This window comes from Dama dama, chromosome 13 (assembly GCF_033118175.1).
Source record: "Dama dama isolate Ldn47 chromosome 13, ASM3311817v1, whole genome shotgun sequence".
Classification (NCBI taxonomy): domain Eukaryota; kingdom Metazoa; phylum Chordata; class Mammalia; order Artiodactyla; family Cervidae; genus Dama; species Dama dama.
The window spans coordinates 21,650,496-21,670,692 of NC_083693.1; the positions used below are offsets into that span (position 1 = coordinate 21,650,496).

Consider the following 20,197-nt stretch of genomic DNA (forward strand, 5'->3'; position numbering starts at 1 on the left):
GTTCGATCCCTGGGTTGGGAAGATTCCCTGGAGGAGGGCATGGCAACCCACTCCAGTATTCTTGTCTGGAGAATCCCATGGGCAGAGGAGCCTGGTGGGCTACAGTCCATGGGGTCTCAAAGAGTTGGGCATGGCTGAGCAACTTCACTTCACTTCACAAATATCAGGAAAAACATTTTTAAGGAACTGAATCTTAGTGATCTCTTTAATTGGAGTAGTTACAGAAAAGTTACAGCAATATATGAATGAAATTATAAGGTTGACACACACAAAAAGTGTTTTCATAAAAGGACTGCTTTCTGAGTCTGGCTTATTTCACTCCAGATTCATCTATCTTGCTGCAAATGGCAGCATTTCCTTCTTTTTATGACTCAATAACTATCCTATTGTATATGCATGTATACCACATTTTCTTATCCATTCATCCTTCAATTGTCACTTTTTTTTTCATATCCTGGCTACTGTGAATAATGTTGCAGAGAACAAGGGATGCAGAGTTCTCTTGGAGAAACTGATTTCATTTTCTTTGAATATATACCCAGAAATGGGATAGCTGGCTTGATTCTAGTTTTCAGTTTTTATAAGGAACCTCCATACTGATTTCTATAATAACTATACCAATGTACAGTTGATGAGATGCAGGTTCTATCCCCAGATCAGGAAGATCCCCTGGAGGAGGAAATGGAATCCACGATAATATGCTTGCCTGGAGAACCCCATGGATGGAGGAGCCTGGCGGGCTATGGTTGGTAGAGTTGCAGACAGTCAGACACAACTGAAATGACTTAGCACACTCGCAAAGATGTTATCAAGAGCAGTGACTTTAGGCATCTGACTGTGGTTGGTTAGTGTTCTGTTAGCACAGGATTGAAGTTAAACGGGAGAAAGAAATGAATCAAGTTTTTGGATAGAGAGATTAATCATAAATTCAATAAGGGATCTTGGCTTTAAGGAGACTCCTTTTCAGTTTCACATGTGCAACATAGTTAATATTTTTTATAGATTATATGTATGTGTTTATGTTTAAACTGTGGGTCTTAAAGAGTGGGCATACCAGGTGGCACTAGTGGTAAAGAACCCGCCTGTCAATGCAGGAGACGGGGGTTCAATCCTTGGGTGGGGAAGATCCGGGGAGGACGGTAAGGCAACCCACTCCAGTATTCTTGCCTGGAGAATCCCATGGACAGAGGAGCCTGGTGGGTTATAGTCCATAGGAAAACAAAGAGTCAAACACAGCTAAAGTGACTTAGCACACATAACAATGTATATCTCCATCAAGAGTATGTAAGAGTTTCCAATTTTCCACACCCTCAACAACACTCATCTCTTTGTCTTTTTTACATTTATAATCACCATGTATTCTTGAAATTTGCTAAGAGCATAGATCTTTAGGTTTCTATATCCCTACACACACACACACACATACATGCACACAAAATGGTAAGTACAAGAAGTGATGGGAGATATTAACTTGATGTGGTACTCATTTTGTAATAAATATGTATATTAAATTGACCACCATATATCTTAAATACATACAATTTTTATTTGTCAATTATACCTTAATAAATCTTGGGAAGAAACAAGAATTAAAACAAAACATTACAAAAGAAAACTTCTTTCTTATTTCCTCTCAAGAGAAAGTAGAGCAAAAGACATTTACTAGAAAAATAACAGTATCTTTTAACCATTATGTTCAAGGGAATGAGTTTCTACGTCTCTAAACCCAGAGTCAGCAAACAATTTCTGAACAAGGCCAGTTAGTAAATATTGTAGACTGAGAGTGAGACAGTTCAAACTACTCAATCCTATTGTGACACCAGAGGAGACACGTATGATACCAAAATATAAGCGTACCTGTGGTCCCAGTAAAACTTCATTTATAAAAACAGGCAACAGACTATAGTTTGCCAATCCTGCTTTAATTTTATCATCTTCCTTTCTAGAGTTAAGTGTGCATTTTGAAGGACAAATACAAGCTCATATCAACTAGGATTCCATCTAGTATCTCAAAATTTATATTAAAATAAGAGTAAAGATAAAAACATTTATAAAAGTGAGAGGTCTGCCTTAGTCCGATGCACCAGACCAGAAGAACTACGAAAGCTTCTACAAGGGAAATCCTAAGAAAAGCAACCTTTAGAGCTTCAGCCGGAGAATGAAAGAGAGAAAATGTTTCCCACAAACAGGTGTGAGTGACAGGAAAGCTTCACAAACAAATATAATACATTCTGCTGAATGCTATGCAGGAAAGGGGATAATTTAAGATACAATAGGTTGGACTCATTAGGAAATCAGATTAAAATCAAATTTGGTGCCATAACCCTCATTCAATGTGTCAAGTGCCTCGTGATAAATCTTTCCAATATGAAAAAGTACAGTGTGGTCAAGTCAGTCTAAGCTGGCCTATACTCAGCTTGTCACATTTGTTTAATGACAAAAAAGGCTAAGAGCTATGATAAAAAGCATTTTCCAAAACCAAGGACTCCATGCATTTGTACCCAGCCCAGGATATTTAGTCACTGGGAAGTCACTGCTGAAGATCAGGAGTAGGTGACAGTCCCCAGCTCTGGACTGCCGACCATCAGCCCAAGGGTGAACGTGGTACATTCAATAGGCGATGCAGAGATGAAGACCTTGGATTCTAGACACAGACTCCACAAGTTGGAATTTTAATTTTTTATGTTCTACTCAGGTATACTGTCAGACTAAATCTCAGTGTTTCCACCTATTCACTAGGGAATATATCACCTAGCTTAAAAACAAAATAAAGTCCCAGTATCTGAGTATCTGATGCAGAGAAAGTGCACTCAGGAAAAGCTATGTTTTCATTCTTACTAATGATAATGTCATATTTTGATATCTTAAGTCACTTAAGAGTTGTGTGTCTCATTATCATTTCTATTTTCTTTAGCTTTTTAAAAATTTATTTTTCTTTTTTTTTCTTTTTTATTTTTTTATTTTTTTTATCTTTTTTTTTTTTTTTTTTATTAGTTGGAGGCTAATTACTTCACAACATTTCAGTGGGTTTTGTCATACATTGATATGAATCAGCCATGGATTTACATTGGAAGATAACTGCTTTACAATATTGTACTGGTTTTATTTACATTTTATACATAAATTTAACCGTAACTACCTCATAGGGCTCTTGTGAGAACTAAATGAATTAGCCCATATAAAGCAATTAGAAAATTCCTTCACAAAGAGTAAATTTTTAATACAATGTTATCCAGCTTTATAATTAACATTATTTCTATTATATAATGTTGGGTCATTCAGCTTTAAATTTTAAAAATATTTTACAATTCTTTGCTGCTTTTAAAAATGCTACTATAAACATAATCACATTAAGAGAACACAAATACATTATTTAATTCACATCTTACAGGTTAACTTGCACACAGGTTCAAAATGCTTGTTTCCACGTTCATCTGAAAATATTTTAGTCAATTTGTCTTTAATGGAGTGTTATTTCGTTTAGTTGCTAAGTTGTGTCTGACTCTTTTGTGACCCCATGAACTGTAGCCCTGTTCATGGCTCCTCTGTCCATGGAATTTCCCAGGCAAGAATACTGGAGTGGGTTGCCATATCCTCCTCCAGGGGATCTTCCAGACCCAGGGATCAAACCTACATCTCTTGCACCGGCAGGCGAACTCTTTAACCAGCGCCAACAGGGAAGCCCAGGGTGTTATATAGGTGTCTGTTACTCTAGCTGGTTGATGGTTTAGTTCTTTTATACTCTAATCCTTATGCTACTTAAAGAGGGGTGTTTGTTTTTCAACTATAAAGGCGAATTTGTCTATTTCTCCTGTCAGCTATATCATTTTTTGCTTCTGTATTTTGAAGGCCTGTTGTTATCTGCAAACATGTTACAACTAAAACAGTTGTCTTCTTGCTGTTGAAATACAATCTGACAATCTCTATCCTTTAGTTGGTTTGTTTAGACCATTAAGGGCTTCCCTGCTGGCTCAGCTGGTCAAGGTTTGATCCCCATGTTGGGAAGACCCCTGAAGAAGGGAACGGCTACCCACCCCAGTATTCTGGCCTGGAGAATTCCAGGGACTGTATAGTCCATGGGGTCACAAAGAGTCAGACATGACTGAGCAATTTCCACTTTTTAGACCATTAATATCTAATGTAATAGTATGTTATGTAACAATAATATGTAATAATATGTTAGGTCGAGCATTTTGTTTCCTGTTTGTTTCCTCTACTATTTGTTCTAGTTCCCCTTTCTTACATTGGTTAGGTTTATTCAGTGTTCCATTTTAACTCAAATTATCATTATTTTTTACTATATTTTTGTGTAAACTTTTAGTGGCTGATCTAGCTAGGGATTACAACATGCAGAGTTAACCTTTTACCCTTTACTTGGAATCAATAGTTCAGCACTCCAACCGGAATAGAAAAACCAAACCACATGCATTTGTTCCCTACTGCTACTATAAAAAACTACAATCTTAGTGGCTTATTAAGATAAATTCATTATTCTTCAATTCTGGAGGCCAGAAGTCCAATACATATTTCATCAAATTAAACCAAGGTGTTGACAAGACTGCATAATTCCTTGGAAGCTCTAACCAGAGAGGAATCTGTTTCTCCGTCATTCCAGACCAAAAAGTTCTCATTTTCTTGCTGGCTGACCATGGAGGGCCTTTTGCAACTGTGGAGGCTGCCCACATGCCTGGGCCCTCTTCTCCACTTTTAAAGCCACCAGCAGTAAGGAAAGTCATTCTCAATACTACATCTCTCTGATCCTCTCTTCCACCTTCCTCTTCCATTTTTAAGGACTCATGATATAACTGGCTCCATCAGGACAGTACGTCTCAAGATTTACAGTCATAATCGCATCTACAAAGTTCTTTTTGCCATTTATTATATCACAGCCACAGAATTTTGGTAATAGAATGTGGACATTTGTGGGGGACAGGAAGTAGATTATTCTGCCTTCCACACCACCATATAGGTTTCCTCATCATCTCCTTTTTATAGACTCTTTTATATATACATCAAAATACACTGAAAATTCCCATAAGACAATGTTTTACTTGGGATATCAATGATGAACCAGTTTTTCTTAATTCAAGAAAATAAATCTGTTATATTTACCACCTCCTCCGTTCTTGATATTCTAAATTTCCTTCTGGTATTATTTCCCATTTTTCCAAGGAATTTCCTTAACTAGTTATTTCTTAGAAGGTCTGTTGTCTTGGTTTTCCTTCATCTGAGAATGTCTCCATTTCATTTTCAAGGGTATTTTCACTGGATACTGGATTCTGCACTTTTATTTCAGCACTTTAAACATAATGTGACATTTCCTTCTGCTCTCCATGATTTCTGATGAGAAATTCAGTCATTTCAATCACTGTTTTCCTATAGATAAGGTCACTTTTCTCTGCTTTCAAGATTCTGTCTTTGTCATTAAGTTTGCAGCAGTTATGATGTGACTCGGTGTATATTTTTTGAATTTATCTTCTTTGGGATTAGCTTAGCTTCTGGAATTTATAGTATAATTTATTTCTTTTGCCAAACTTGGAAAGTTTTCAGCCATTATTTCTTGGAATATTTTTTTAGCCACACACTGTTCTTTCATTCTGAGCCTCTGATCATGCAAACATTATGCCTTTTTGCTATCCTTCATTAGTTCCAGGGTCTCTACAATATTTTGCCTCTCCCATATTCACAATTTCTACCGATTTATTTTCAAGTTTCCCAATTCTTTCTTCTATTGTTCTGATTTTGTTACTGAATCCATATAGTGAGGTTGCTGTTTTGTTAAGCTTTGGGTTTTTTTTTGGGGGGGGGGCACAAAGTGGAGAGGCTATTTTTTTAATTATAAATTTTCCATTTGCTTTTACTTTACATTGCCTACTTCTTTACCAATACTTCCTAGTCTAACTTTTATTTCAGGACAGCACTTTTATAATCGTTTCCATAAAGTCATCTTTTCATTGTCTTCTGCTGTCTGTTCCCATGTGACTTGAGATTTCTGTTCTACTTCATATGTCAATATGAATTATATCCTGAACATCTTGAATGTTCTTACAAAATCCTGTGCCTTCTTTAAACATATGGTGAATGTTGATATTATTTTATTACCAAGCACCTGATTTGGTTAGCTTCTGGCTATTTGGGCTGGAAGAAGTACAAGCTGGAATCAAGATTGCCAGGAGAAATATCAATGATCTCAGATATGCAGATGACACCACCCTTATGGCAGAAAGGGAAGAGAAACTAAAAAGCCTCTTGATGAAAGTGAAAGAGCAGAGTGAAAAAGTTGGCTTAAAGCTCAACATTCAGAAAACGAAGATCATGGCATCTGGTCCCATCACTTCATGGCAAATAGATGGGAAAACAGTGGAAACAGTGTCAGACTTTATTTTGGGGGGCTCCAAAATCACTGCAGATGGTGACTGCAGCCATGAAATTAAAAGACGCTTACTCCTTGGAAGGAAAGTTATGACCAACCTAGATAGTATATTAAAAAGCAGAGACATTACTTTGCCAACAAAGGTTCATGTGGTCAAGGCTATAGTTTTTACAGTGGTCATGTATGGATGTGAGAGTTGGACTGTGAAGAAAGCTGAGCGCCAAAAAATTGATGCTTTTGAACTGTGGTATTGGAGAAGACTCTTGAGAGTCCCTTGGACTGCAAGGAGATCCAACCAGTCCATCCTAAAGGAGATCAGTCCTGGGTGTTCATTGGAAGGAGTGATGTTGAAGCTGAAACTCCAATACTTTGGCCGCCTCATGCGAAGAGTTGACTCATTGGAAAAGACCTTGATGCTGGGAGGGATTGAGGGCAGAAGGAAAAGGGGACGACAGAGGATGAGATGGCTGGACGGCATCACCGACTCGGTGGACATGAGTTTGAGTAAACTCCAGGAGTTGGTGATGGACAGGGAGGCCTGGCATGCTGCGATTCATGAGGTCGCAAAGAGTCGGACACGACTGAGAGACTGAACTGAACTGATTACTTACAACCCACCTTCTATGGGCTGTAGTTCCCATGTCAGTTCCATTTTCAAAAGCTAAGCAAAGCCATTCAAATTTTCACTGGGTGTGCCCCATGTAGAGATAAGTCTGGGACCTGAGTGAATTTCTATTTGTTAATTCCACCCTCAAAGCCCTTGGTATTTGAGTAAGAAGGATCAGATCCATTCGTATGCAGACTGTAGTAAGTCTGTGAGTTCACAAATAGATTTCTGGGATCAATCCCAAGCTCCTTCTCACTCGCCTCCTCTGACAGCTTCTAGTACCCTGGAACTCCCCCTGTCACCGCTTCAGTCAGCAGCAACCCGCTTCTATCCTCGTAGGAGGACTGGGGGCTGGAGAAGCAAGCCATGCTTCAGCCCTGCCTTTCATGACTATGCCTTTACTGAGAGGATGATCCCTTTAACTTATTGCCCTGGCTCCTGCAGTTTCCCACTGCCAGCTGTTCTTTTTGCTGCTGCCTCTGCCACAAGATTGTCAGGGAGCTGGGGCATGACAAAACTGGGGAAAAGGAGACAGAAAAAGATCAGAGATTTCTCCCTTTTCTTGAAGCTTTAAGGCTTCTCTTTCCTACTCCTTGAGTCAGAACTAGCAGGGTCTCCTGGACTTCTGTTGCAACACTGACTTGGCTAGATTTTGGAGTGCATTGATTTCAAGCTGGGGGGATAAGCAGAGAGAAAAATTGTAAGCCCACCTCTAGTTTAGTGGTGTTTCATACTAATATTCTTCCCTGCGCTTCCCTGGTGACTGAGTAGTAAAGAATCTGCCTGTCAGTGCTGGAGACACAGGTTCGATCCTGGGTCAGGAAGATCCCTTGGAGAAGGAAATGGCAACCCACTCCAGTCTTCTTGGCAGGGAAATACCACAGACAGATGGAGACTGTGGGCTACAGTCCACGGGGCTGCCAAAGAGTCAGACACGACTTAGAGACTAAACAGCAACATGCTAATAGTCGACATGCTAATATTTACTTTTCAGAGACCTCAACTGGCTTCACCTGGCACTTCATCCAGATTCATGTTTGTATTCCTTGGGGAAAAAAGGTTGGAGTGGTTTTATTCAATTTCATCTGGAACCAGAATTATTTTAGTAAGTTTTGCAAAAGCATTTTTACCAATTTCCCCAAACGCCCAATGCCTGGTGTGCAGAACCTCAAACACATAAACACAAAAGCTATGTTCCCAGGAAAAAAAAGTAAATATTAAAAGTGTACATAAAGCTTATAATACATGTTGGCCTGTGGTCTCTTTGATGCCTAAAAACGTCATCCCCAAAAAAATAAAAAATAAAAACGTCATCCCACGAAGTCATAATGTATTGTTCAGAATAAAGGAAACTTATTAAAGTAAATCTAATGTTTGAAGAAAATGGTGGTGAGGTAAATCTAGCTATCTGAGTATTAGATATAAAATATATATATCAGATATAAATATCTAATACATATATATTTAAAATATATCTTATATATATAGATATTAGATATAAATATAGTATCAGATATAAATATATTATATAAAATAGATATGGTATATAAAATATACTGAGTTTTCTTCATCTCAAAGGATATTTAGAAACAAACATCTGTTCCATTTTCTACAACAAGAAAAGTTCATATGCTATTTCCACAAACACCCAATGGGCCACAAGTTGAAACATAACCCAGGCTCTGCAAACCGTCAGCACTAGAAGCAGAATCTCTTCGCAAAACAAGACACCTAGGCTACCGGACCTGCTAAACTTCAGTTTTCATTTATTGAACGCAAATAAGTATTCTGCTTCATCAAACCACTAAAGTCAGGACAAAGTTTTTACAGGAAACAAGCCCCAAGCCAAGAAGCCTAATGGAAGTTTCATTTATCATGGTTTTAACCCAGACATCCTCCCGAGCTGGCTGGCCAAATGGAAAAAGAGCAAACCTTCTAAATGTCAGCTCAAAAGTTTCTGATTGAACCTGGACCACAACCTCACTGAGTGAGAAAGACAAGAAAGGAAAGCCACTCTGGGAACGAGGACAGCACGTTACCATCATGCGCATTAGAGCTCTTCAGTGACACTGACTCAGACTGATTCTCAACGCTCTCCTCCAGTGTGAATGTGATGAAAGGGGTTTCTTCTCACAATACAAATATCAATCCCAATGACAGGGCAGGAAGCAGTCATTACAAGTCAGAATGTGTTACCAATATTACTGAGGTATCTTTTTAGGTAACCACAGTATCTTTTTTCTTACCAGTGGAAAGAAAATTTCCTATTTATAGGCTGGCCAGAAAATTTGTTCCATAAGATGTTACAGAAAAACCTGAACAAACTTTCTGGGCAACCCAATAGATTCTCTTAAAATGGGGGGGGGGGGGGGGGTGGGGAATATAAACTAAATTCAATATAGGTGAAAATCTGATGATGTACGCTTACCTAATAGTGAAAGATAAAGGCAAATGAAGGATTATTCAGCATTCTGATTGAACAGAGCTACAGTTTGTACCCCTCAGTATATTTAATTATACTTGTAGCAGAAATAACCCCTACCTTATTTATCTAAAAGAGATTATCCTTAATGGAAAGGTCTCCAAATCAGTTTCATATAAAGAACAAATGATTTCTCTGCTTTTACAGTCAATTGGCTTTTTTCTTCTAAAATATAGCTTCCCAACCTATCATCTAACTTGTTACTAAATTTGTAAGCCAATTGAGGGACAGGAGATCATTCCACATACCAGACTTCTATTAAAAAATATATATATCATGCAGACAGGCTTCCCTGGCGGCTCAGCAGTAAAGACCCCACCTGCCAGTGCAGGAGATGCAAGAGATGTGGGTTTGACTCCTGGGTCAGGAAGATTCTCTGGAGGAGGAAGTGGCAACCCACTCCAGTATTCTTGTCTCAGAAATCCCATGGATGGAGGAGCCTGGAAGCTATAATCCATGCTAACTCAGACACAGCTTAGCAACTAAACACAAACAACAATATCAAGGAGACAGAAAGCTCTCTACAATTGAGATCAACCAAAAGGACTAGATGCATTTTCAGTCCCATTACATATGTTCTGGGCAAGAAAAAAAAACCAGAGAAGTAGGTTCTATCTCCTCTGGTTAATGACATACCCTGCCAACACTATTGCTCTCTTAAGAATCTCATCTACAGACAAAAATAAATCTCAGAATTTCTTACCTTTTTATCAGTCACTCCTAGTTCATAGTCTGTGCGTGGAGAAGACTAGAGGAAAGGAGAGGAAGGGGCTAGGTTATCTGAAGGATCAGATGCCTGTACTTTCACTTTAATTCCATCTCTGACAGCAGATCCACAGTTACTAGCTTGCCCTGTAATGCCCAGAAGACCAAAAGGTATACATGATCTTTAAATGAGTCCTGGGTTAACACTCCACTCCAAAAGAATAAAGAAATTGCACAGAAAAGCAGGTCTGAGATTGCTATCTTTTAAAAGACCTATGTGCAAGGCTATTCCTAGGGTGGCATCTAGGAACTTGGATGCCAAGGTTTCCCACCATCCTAAGTGACAAGAGTATCTCACTGTCCCTAAACCATGGATGCAAACCATTTGTCTTATGCTGAACACTGGCTTTCCATCTAAAAGTCTGGACAAGTAATATATGCTAGGCAGAGGGTGCCTATGTGACAAGTTCCCAACACAAATCTACTTCAAAAATCTCTCTAACAGCAGCTGTGGTGAAGTGGAGAGTTAAGTACCAGCAGAGTGTCTAAGGATGAAGATGCTTTAGACAACAGGGACTGACACCCTGGAGGCCATTCCAGGGACAGCAGAGCCAGAGATGCTCCTGTTTGCAAGATAAAATGTTGGCTGGGACACAGCCTCAAATTTTGGTCCAATTAGTCTATTTCTTCAGCGCTCCTTACATCCGGAGATCCGTGTACTACCTTCTAAATTCTGGGTAGCCAGAAAAAAATTTCTCTAATGAGTTTCCCTGGTAGACAACATTTCTCAGGTGCCATCACATCTTCTTGTTGGAGGAATCAAGCCTGTCCCCTAAGTGATTACGGGGGAATCTGTATGCATTTTTCTTCTATGCATTTTTCTCTTCATTGATTTTGCTGTGCATCCTTCCCCTTAGGAAATCATAGCTATGAGTAAGACAAAATGCTGAGTCCTTCTGAGAGCCATCTGACCTGAGGGTGGTCTTAGGAATTCCTGACATAGGAATGTTATTAAGAATATCAATGCTTTAATGTAAGTAGTCAAAATGAACAGATATGGGAAGAAATGCAGACCATCTAAATTACTCTGATACACTTTTAGCAAGAGTAACTGAAAGAAAAGAAAGCAGATTTTTCTTGAAAGAGAGACAGAAACCAAAAAGAAAGGAAAAATGAAATCTCAAAGCATTAAAAATTTTAAAAGTAGAAGCATGAAAAGAGTCAGCTCAACTTAAAAAACAACAAATGGATGGGTCTGCAGGGAGGGTAGGAAACAAGATGAGAAATGGTCAATTAAATCAGCGGAATGCTATGGGTTTCCCTGGTCACTCAGAAGGCAAAGAACGTGTCTGCCAATGCAGGAGACCCAGATTCAATCCCTGGGTCTGGAAGATCTCCTGGAGAAGGGAATGGCAACACAGTCCAGTATCCCCGTCCAGAGACTTCCATGGACAGAGGCACTTGCTGGGCTACAGCCCAAGGAGGTGCAAAGTCAGATGCAATTAACATTTTCACATTTCACTTTCATTCTATGGGCTAGGCTGAACTATGAGCAGCATCTGCCCATTCAGAAGCATTCAAGAGGAAGCAGAGACCTAACAGCTAAGGAGGCCTAACTCAACTTGAGGGGGCAGGTGGTGCTTTGGCAGTAAAAGCTGGGCCAGCCTGGTGCTGGACATCCTGAAAAGAAAACCTCAGTGTTATCAGGGAACACAGAGACCATGCGGACCTTTACCCTTCCCAAGGGTTTCTACCATCTGTCTTCTATCATAGTATCAATGTCTGGAGTTCTGGCAGGGTAGGTGGCCTGAATAATATTCTGCAGTGTGGGAGTTTCCCCTTTATCCCACGAGAAATGGGAGAGAGAAGGGAGAGAAGGCAGTGATTACCAGGCACTCATCATTTCTGGTAGCCTTCTAGTGTGCTATAGTCAGCGTGAACACGGACCCTCAGATTTCACAAATGCAGATTTCTTCAGCACTGTTTTCCCTTTAACTGCACCTAGAGAAAGGAAATCAACTGAACAAGTTAAGAAGGAGCTGAGCACCATGTCAATACCAGTCCTTCCTCACGTGACATCTCGTTTGTTGTTTTAATTGGAGAGTAATTGCTTTACAATATTGAGTTAGCTCCTGTTGTATGATGAAGTCAATCAGCTCTGCGTGCGTGCCAGTCAAGTTGTTTCAGTCGTGTCCGGCTCTGAGCGATCCTGTGGACTGCAGCCCGCCAGGCTCCTCTGTCCGTGAGACTCTCCAGGCTGTGTACACACACATCTCCTCCCTCCGGAGCCGTGCTCCCCGCCACCATCCCACGCCCCTAAGTCGTCACGGAGCCCCAGACTGAGCTTCCTGTGCTACCCAGCTGGTTCCCACTAGCTAGCTAATTCACACATGAGAGCACATCTATGTCAATCCCAACCTCCCGATCCATCCCATACTTTCCTTCCCCCACCCCCACGTGTCTGCTCTCTACGTCTGTGTCTCTGGTTTTATTGCCAAATTCTGTGTCAGGATCCAGTGAGACCACACCATCAAAGTGCTTGGCAAACATTAAATAAACACTAACTAAGTGGGTTTTAACAGTATATCTCCTACCCTAAGGTCTTCTAGATCTTTCCTGATTTTCCTTGATCTAAAGAGTTTCCTTCATTAATTGGTCTGTTTATTGATTTGTTGATTTCACCCTGACGCTGTCTATATACATACTTCAGTTCATAATCATTTTCAGATCTCTGGACCTCATAGCAACACTCAGACATTCTCAGCCCTGGTTATGTATTCCTACATCTCCTCTTCTTGTTGGTTTTTTTGTTTGTTTGTTTCACACTGTGTTTTCTTTTGTAACTTTCTAAAAAAAAAAAATTAACCTTATGAATATGTATAGAGAATTATATAACGCCAAGGTACGGGTAAAATAAAAACTTAACTGCAATGATACTTACTGTATGGTTCTTTCTGATGGCTTTCCCATCGTGTCCTGCCAGATGGAACCACTATTCTAAAATTATATTTATCATAATACAGTTATTTTGTTAGAGGTCATTCAGGGATATGTAACATAATACTGCTGCTGCTGCTAAGTCGCTTCAGTCGTATCTGACTCTGTGTGACCCCATAAACGGCAGCCCACCATGCTCCGCCATCCCTGGGACTCTCCAGACAAGAACACTGGAGTGGGTTGCCATTTCCTTCTCCAATGTATGAAAGTGAAAAGTGAAAGTGAAGTCGCTCGTTGTGTCCAACTCTTCACGACCCCATGGACTGCCAGATTCTCCAGGCAAGAGTACTGGAGTGGGTTGCCATTGCCTTCTCTGAATATAGTACTACTTTTCATAATTATAAACTTTATTGCAAGCTTTATATAAATTGCATATTACCCCAAACTTTTATATTTTTAACAGTAATGCATATTTATTTTATCATGTCTAACAATTCAGAGGTACCTAAGGGAAATGATAATCTTCCTCTATCCTTTTTCTCAATTTTTAAAATATTTTATACAGTTTTAAAAGGTTACTTTCCACTTACAGATATTACAAATATTGACTATACTCCTCATTTTGGGCAGTATGTCCCTGAACCACGCTTTTAAGTCAACATTTCTTTCAAGAACTTTATCCACAATGATAAATGTCATTTTATTAGAGACATTTTAATGGTCATATCCTATTTCCATTTTCAGAAGATTCCACAATTTTCCTGTTGATGGATACTTAAGATGCTTACCATATTTTACAACTACAGAGTTACGCAAAGCTTTAAAGAAGATTCTTAGACATATCTTCTAATGCGTAAGTCAATTTTTCTCAGGGTTTTCAATCAGCCGTGGACTCCTCCGTTAGAAAGTGAAAGTGCTAGTCACTCAGCCACTTCATACTCTTTGTGCTCCCATGGACTGCAGCCTGCCAGGCTCCTCTGTCCATGCAATTCTCCAGGCAAGAATACTGGAGTGGGTTGCCATTTCCTTCTCCAGGGGATCTCAACTCAGGGATCCAACCTGGGTCTCTTGCACTGTAGGCAGATTCTTTACCATCTGAACCAGGGAAGCCCCATTAGAAGTGATCAGAAACGTCTGAAGAATGTTTGGATGCTTGAATGGCCATAGTAGGAGACATAACTCACACACAGTGGGTGTGACTCAGAGATATGAATGACACCCCAGAAGAGAGGCTTGCCCTGCCCAAATTACCAGTAAGGTCCCATTGAGAAACACCACATCTCAGAGTTGAGTTACTGGTTTGCAGGTAATCTAGATCCTACACTTGACTCATGAGGTATTGCCAAATTGGTCTTCAAAGTAGGTATATTAATTAATGTATCTAAAATAAGCCAATAATTTCCTACTGTGCAACATCTTTGCCTGCACCTACCATTGAAAGATTTTTCTAACATGTGCCTACCTGAAATTGTGAAAGGGGATTGATCGGTTATTCTCTTAGCATGATAGCTTCAGAGTTTTTTTCTTATTTATTTGAAAAGGTACTTTAAACAATCTAACAATAATGCTTTCTTTGTATTTTTGTTGCAAATCTCTTCACCCAGTATCTAACCTTAAAAAAGAAAGCTTTCTATTAAGGTATCAAGATTCACATGTATAAAAAATTTAGTGAGCTAAATTTATAAGTATTTTTCTTTGCATATTGTGTGCTTGTGTGTGGCATTTATCTCAGGCATATGGTTTAAACCACCCCCCCCCCCAAGGTCACACATATATTCTCATATATCTTCTTGGAAAAGTTCTTAAGTTTTGCCTTTCACAAACTTTATCCTGAATTGTTTACTTGTGGATTGAGGTGGGTATGATATTTTATTTTTTATCCATATGGGTAATCAAACTTCAAAGCACTTTTTATTGATAAGGGCTACCCTAACTCCCAATGACCTTCACCTCTATCAGGTATATAATTTCCATTCCTAAGATCTCTCTCTATCTATACCTGTGCCAGTATCTCATAATAATTAATTCCTACATAGATTTGCAGCAAGTCTTGATATCCAATAATGTAAGTCCCCCACCTTGCTGTGGTCCTTCAGATTAATTTCTTTTTTTCTTTGTACCTCCATGTAAATTTCAGAATTCAAATGTCCAATACCCCCACCTCCAAATAAAAGCAGTGGAGATTTTGACTGTGAACTGCTTTACAAATTAATCTGAGAACAGCTTCATGTTGTTCTCTTTCTAGCTATGAATATGGTAACTTACTATATATCTCTTTTTTGGTAATAGATTTAAATTTTTAGAGCAATTTTAGGTATACAGAGTAATTGAAAAGTATAGAGTAATCTCATATCTCCTCTTCCTCCCTATATACAACATCCCTAGTTATTAAGATCTACACTAATATGGTTACAATTGATGAACTATTATTGATACATTTATTATTAACTAAGGTCTATAATTTACCTTAGTATTTACTTCTGTATTGTATAGTCTATTAGCTTGGACAGAGGTATAAGGTCATGTGTCTACCACTATAGCCTCATACAGAACTGTCTCAGTGTTTTAAAAATCACCTACCCATTCCCCCATCCTCAAACCTAGCAATCATTAATCTTTTCACTGTCCATAGTTTTGCCTTTTCCAGAATGTCATATAGTTGGAAATACACTTTACATAGCCTTCTCAGACTGACTACTTTCACTTGGCAATATGCATTTAAATTTCCTCCATGCCTTTTTGTGGCTTGATAGATAGCTCCTTTATTTTGTTGCTGAATAATATAATAATTTGTTATTTTGTTGCTGAATAATATTCCATAGTGTGGATATACCACAATTCATTTATGCATTCATCTTTTCTAAAATAAATATTTTCTCTTCCTTCACTGCTCAGAGTTTCCAATTCAATATGGAATAGTATACTAGTAATATGCTTTATTTCTTATTTTCTTGATTAGTCTTAAGGGGTTTATTAGTTTTTAATATTTCTAAAATTAACTTTTCCTTTGCTGATTTATCTTTTGATTTCTGTTCCATATGTTACTTTTTCCTTCTTCCTATATCCTCTGGGTTTAAGTTTCTGTTTTTCATTTAGATTCTTGACATGGAAAACTAGATACTGATTTTCAGACTAGCTGCATCCCACAAGTATTATGTCAAGTCATTATGTCAAAATCATTACCATTTAATTCAAAATACTTCCTAATTTCTATCTTGAGTTCTTCTATGATACAGAGGTTTTCCTAGAGGTTCATGAGTGTATGCAAAGTCACTTCAGTCGTATCTGACTCTGCGACCCTATGGACTGCAGCCTGCCAGGCTCCTCTGTCCGTGGGTTTCTCCAGGCAAGAATACTGGAGAGGGTTGCCACGCCCTATTCCAGGATATCTTCCCAGCCCAGTGATCAAACTTGTGTCTTTCAAGTCTCCTGCATTGGCAGGTGGGTTCTTTACCACTGAACCACCAGGGAAGTCCCTTTCCTAGAGGAACAGTGCTTAATTTCTTGAAAAAAAAAAAAGTGGGGACCTCCTTGATGGCTCAGTGGTAAAGAATCTGCTTGCAGGAGACCTGGGTTCAATCCCTGATCCAGGAAGATCCCACGTGCTGCAAAGCAGCTAAGCCCGTGCTCCACAACTACGGAGCCCGCGCCCTAGAGCCTGGGAGCTGCAGCTACTGAACCCAGTGCCTCAACGACTGAAGCCCCCGAGCCCTAGAGCCCACGCTCCACAACAAGAGAAGCCTCCGCAGGGAGAAGCCCACACACCCCAACCAGAGAGAGCCCTCCTCCTCTGCAACAAGTGAAAAGCCTGCGCAGCACTGAAGAGCCGGCACAGCCAGTAAATACATAAAACTATAAACAAGGGGACTGTCTAGTCATCTTTACATCGACTTCTATCTTAATTCCTAATGGTTAAATCAGAAAGAAAATCCTGATGTTTTCACTCCTCTTCATTGAAAGAGGAATGAAAGCATTCTTTATTGCCCAGTCACAGTCAGCTCTGCAGTTCTGGGTTCTATATATGCCAATTGGTTGAATTTGTGTCCCTGTTGTTTAGATCTGTCTTCTGATCCTCCTGTCTTCTTGTTCTTTTAGTAGAGAAAAGAGGACAGGTACTGAGAAACAGTAATGATGCTGAGTTGACAGGACTTGATAAAGGGGATGAGGAAGACGGGATGTCAGAATTGAGTCCATCCAATTAAAGAGTGAGTACCGGGGCCATTCACACAAATGTCCAGATTTGAAGGAAATTCCTGAGTCTTAATACACACGAGGTATGTGTGTGTGAGTCACTCAACCGTGTCTGGCTCTTTGCGACCCTATGAACTGTAGCCCAGCAGGCTCCTCTATCCATGGAATTCTCCAGGCAAGAATACTGGAGTGGGTTGCCATGCCCTTCTCCGTGGGATCTTTTGGACCCGGATCGAATCCCGCTCTCCTGCACTGCAGGTGGATTCTTTCACCTTCTGAGCCACCAGGAAAGCCCACACACTAGGTGTGAGAGAATGTAATTCATGTTTCCACACAACTGAGCTTAATGGTCCCATGGTAAACCACACACACAGACGTCTTAACCAGTACCTACATTTGAAAACAACTGCCAAACCTCAAATGTCCTGTCTAGCATTATTACATGTAAAGATTGCCTTGTCTAGAAATTATCTGTAGAAATAGAATACCTGAAGTATATTTAGGACTTCAGTAGCAGAGGGATAGTATGAGAGAGGTTTAATTGCCAGTAAAAATATTATCCCACCTGGGTAAAGTGCATATTGCAGAAGCTATTTTAGGACACAAAATACGATTAAAAGGTTAGCCTAAAGACACAATAATTTAAAACCAAGGAAACCTTATACATATCTTCATGTGTCATTTCTTGCTTGGAACAGAGCCCGTTTAACAATCTGTGCTTATCCATAAGTCACCAAATCAACACATATTTTTCAGAATATAAAACCACACCTATCAGAGAAATAGTTGAACCAATCAACTGCAAGAAGGAAATTTCACTTGTGAATACTCTCTTTTAAATAGGCATCTCACACAGCTTATCATTCCCCTGGTCCAAAAACATCCAGCCAATAGGTTTTTTAAAATAACGCAACCCTTAAAAGCATTTCCCAAGTCTATGCCTATATAAACAGAAGCAGTAAATATCTATCATCTAGCCAAAGAACAATTACACCTCCTCCAAGCTGATAAGAAAACTCAAATCATTCTAAGGTGCTATGTGTAATAATATTGATGACCTCTAGAGATCTGCAACCAATTGCAAAACATAGAGTCAAAGAAAAATCACATCATTATATCCTTAGAGCAGTCTCTTATCAAAAATAAAAGTATCATGCTTTCCTCAATTAAAAGTGAAGGAAGAATCACAGAGTTGAATGAGTAGAGAGTAGAGAAATCTGATTCTTAAGACAACCTGGTGTCTCTTACCTCTTACACTATTTCTCAAAACTGTTTAGATGGAGAGATTTCCATAATTGATTAATTTCACCATCTGGATTAGAAACTATTAGAAAGTATAACTTTATTACACACACACAGTCTCTCTCTCTCTCTCTTATACACAGCATATGTATACAAACCAATTATAATTTCTTTTCTTTGCTATCTTTAATAATTCATTCATTCAGTAAACGTTTATTGGCATCTATGTACTAGGGGATATTACAGTCATTGGGCATTCATCAGTGAACAAAACAGAGTCCCTGCTTTCATGAAACGTACGTTCCACTTGAAAAAGACTAACAATAAGCCCCAAAATATTTAATATACTGAGACATGGTAAGGGAAAGAACAAGAGCTGAGGGGAAGAGGTGGCTGTTGAGAGCCAGGCTGCCATTTCTGCAAAGCAGGAAAGCCTCCCTCAGATCAAGCGGGCAGAGGAGGAAAGGAAGGGAGTTGGGGAGGAGTGCCCAGTGGATAGGGGAGAGGGTGCCTGCCCTCAGAAGGAGGAACAAGTGCAGGAGGTCCAGAGGCGGGCAGATCTCTCAGGGAGACGGAGAAACCACAAGGAGTCCCTCGTGTGGCGGGAGAGGCAGGAGAGAGAACCGCAGGAGATGAGTTCCAAGAGGAGCAGGTCGGGTCAGGCAAGTTCCCGAAGGTCCCTGCCTGGATTTTACCCTCAGCTGGTTGGAAAGTCACTCCAGCCAGCCACGCTCTGCTGATTTTACTATGTATCTGGTGTCATGTTCACTGCTTCACTTACATCATCAGCGATGCTCACAATGATCTCATTTGTGTGTGGGCACACTCAGTCACTCAGTGGTGTCCAACTCTTTCGCGACCCCCTGGACTATATAGCCCACCAGGCTCTCCTGTCCATGGAATTTTCCAGGCAAGAATACTGGAGTGGGTTGCCATTTAGCCTCCTTCTCCTCCTCCAGGGGATCTACCCAACCTAAGGATAGAACCTGCATCTCTTGAGTCTCCTGTATTGACAGGTAGATTCTTTACCACTGCGCCACCTGAGAAGGCCCCAGTGATCTTAGACAATATGCATTTTCACTCTGACTTTCCTCCAAGTTGATGAGGAAAATGCAACTTGTTCAGGTCCACAGTTCTGGAAACTGGAACCCAGGCTGATCCAGATCAGCACTGTTTAACAAGGATGGAAGAGGGGATTACTAGCATTTGGAGCAAGACAATTCATCATATGGGGCTGTTCTATGGACTGGAGGATGTCAGTTATCATTGCCAGCCCTCACCATCAAATGCCAGCAATGTCCCCTTGTTCTTGTGACAATCTAAAACGTCATACATATGTTCAAAAACCCCCAATGGGCACATCATTCCCACCAGCTGGAATCACCAGGACAGTGCCTGCCCACTCTGCCAGTTCGCTCTGTCTCCCTTGGTTTATCCTGCTCTAAAAAGAAAGCTGGCGACTGGAACAAAATTTGTAAGAAAGATGGGTGGATGAGTGAAGCATTTTAAAACAGAATTATTTTCTCTGTTGAAACCATTTGTTTTGAACACCCTCTCCTCTCATTTAAAACTCTGAAACAACTCTGCTAAATGTCAGAGTTGAAACACAATGGTCTAGGACAGGGAATAACATAACATAACTTCAGAATACTGAGAGCTG

General features: G+C 39.8%; 1 protein-coding gene across 5 annotated transcripts in view; it reads right to left on the reverse strand.

The window, feature by feature from the left end:
• MCTP2 (multiple C2 and transmembrane domain containing 2) overlaps positions 1-20,197 on the reverse strand; it is a 252,157-nt gene that overhangs the window by 192,383 nt on the left and 39,577 nt on the right. The window contains exon 2 of one of the 5 annotated variants that reach the window (XM_061158617.1): positions 12,057-12,168. The exons of the other annotated variants lie outside the window; for them this stretch is intronic. The gene's annotated coding sequence lies outside the window, so the exon portion shown is untranslated. The remainder of the gene's footprint in view (positions 1-12,056; positions 12,169-20,197) is intronic. 5 annotated transcript variants of the gene reach the window in all.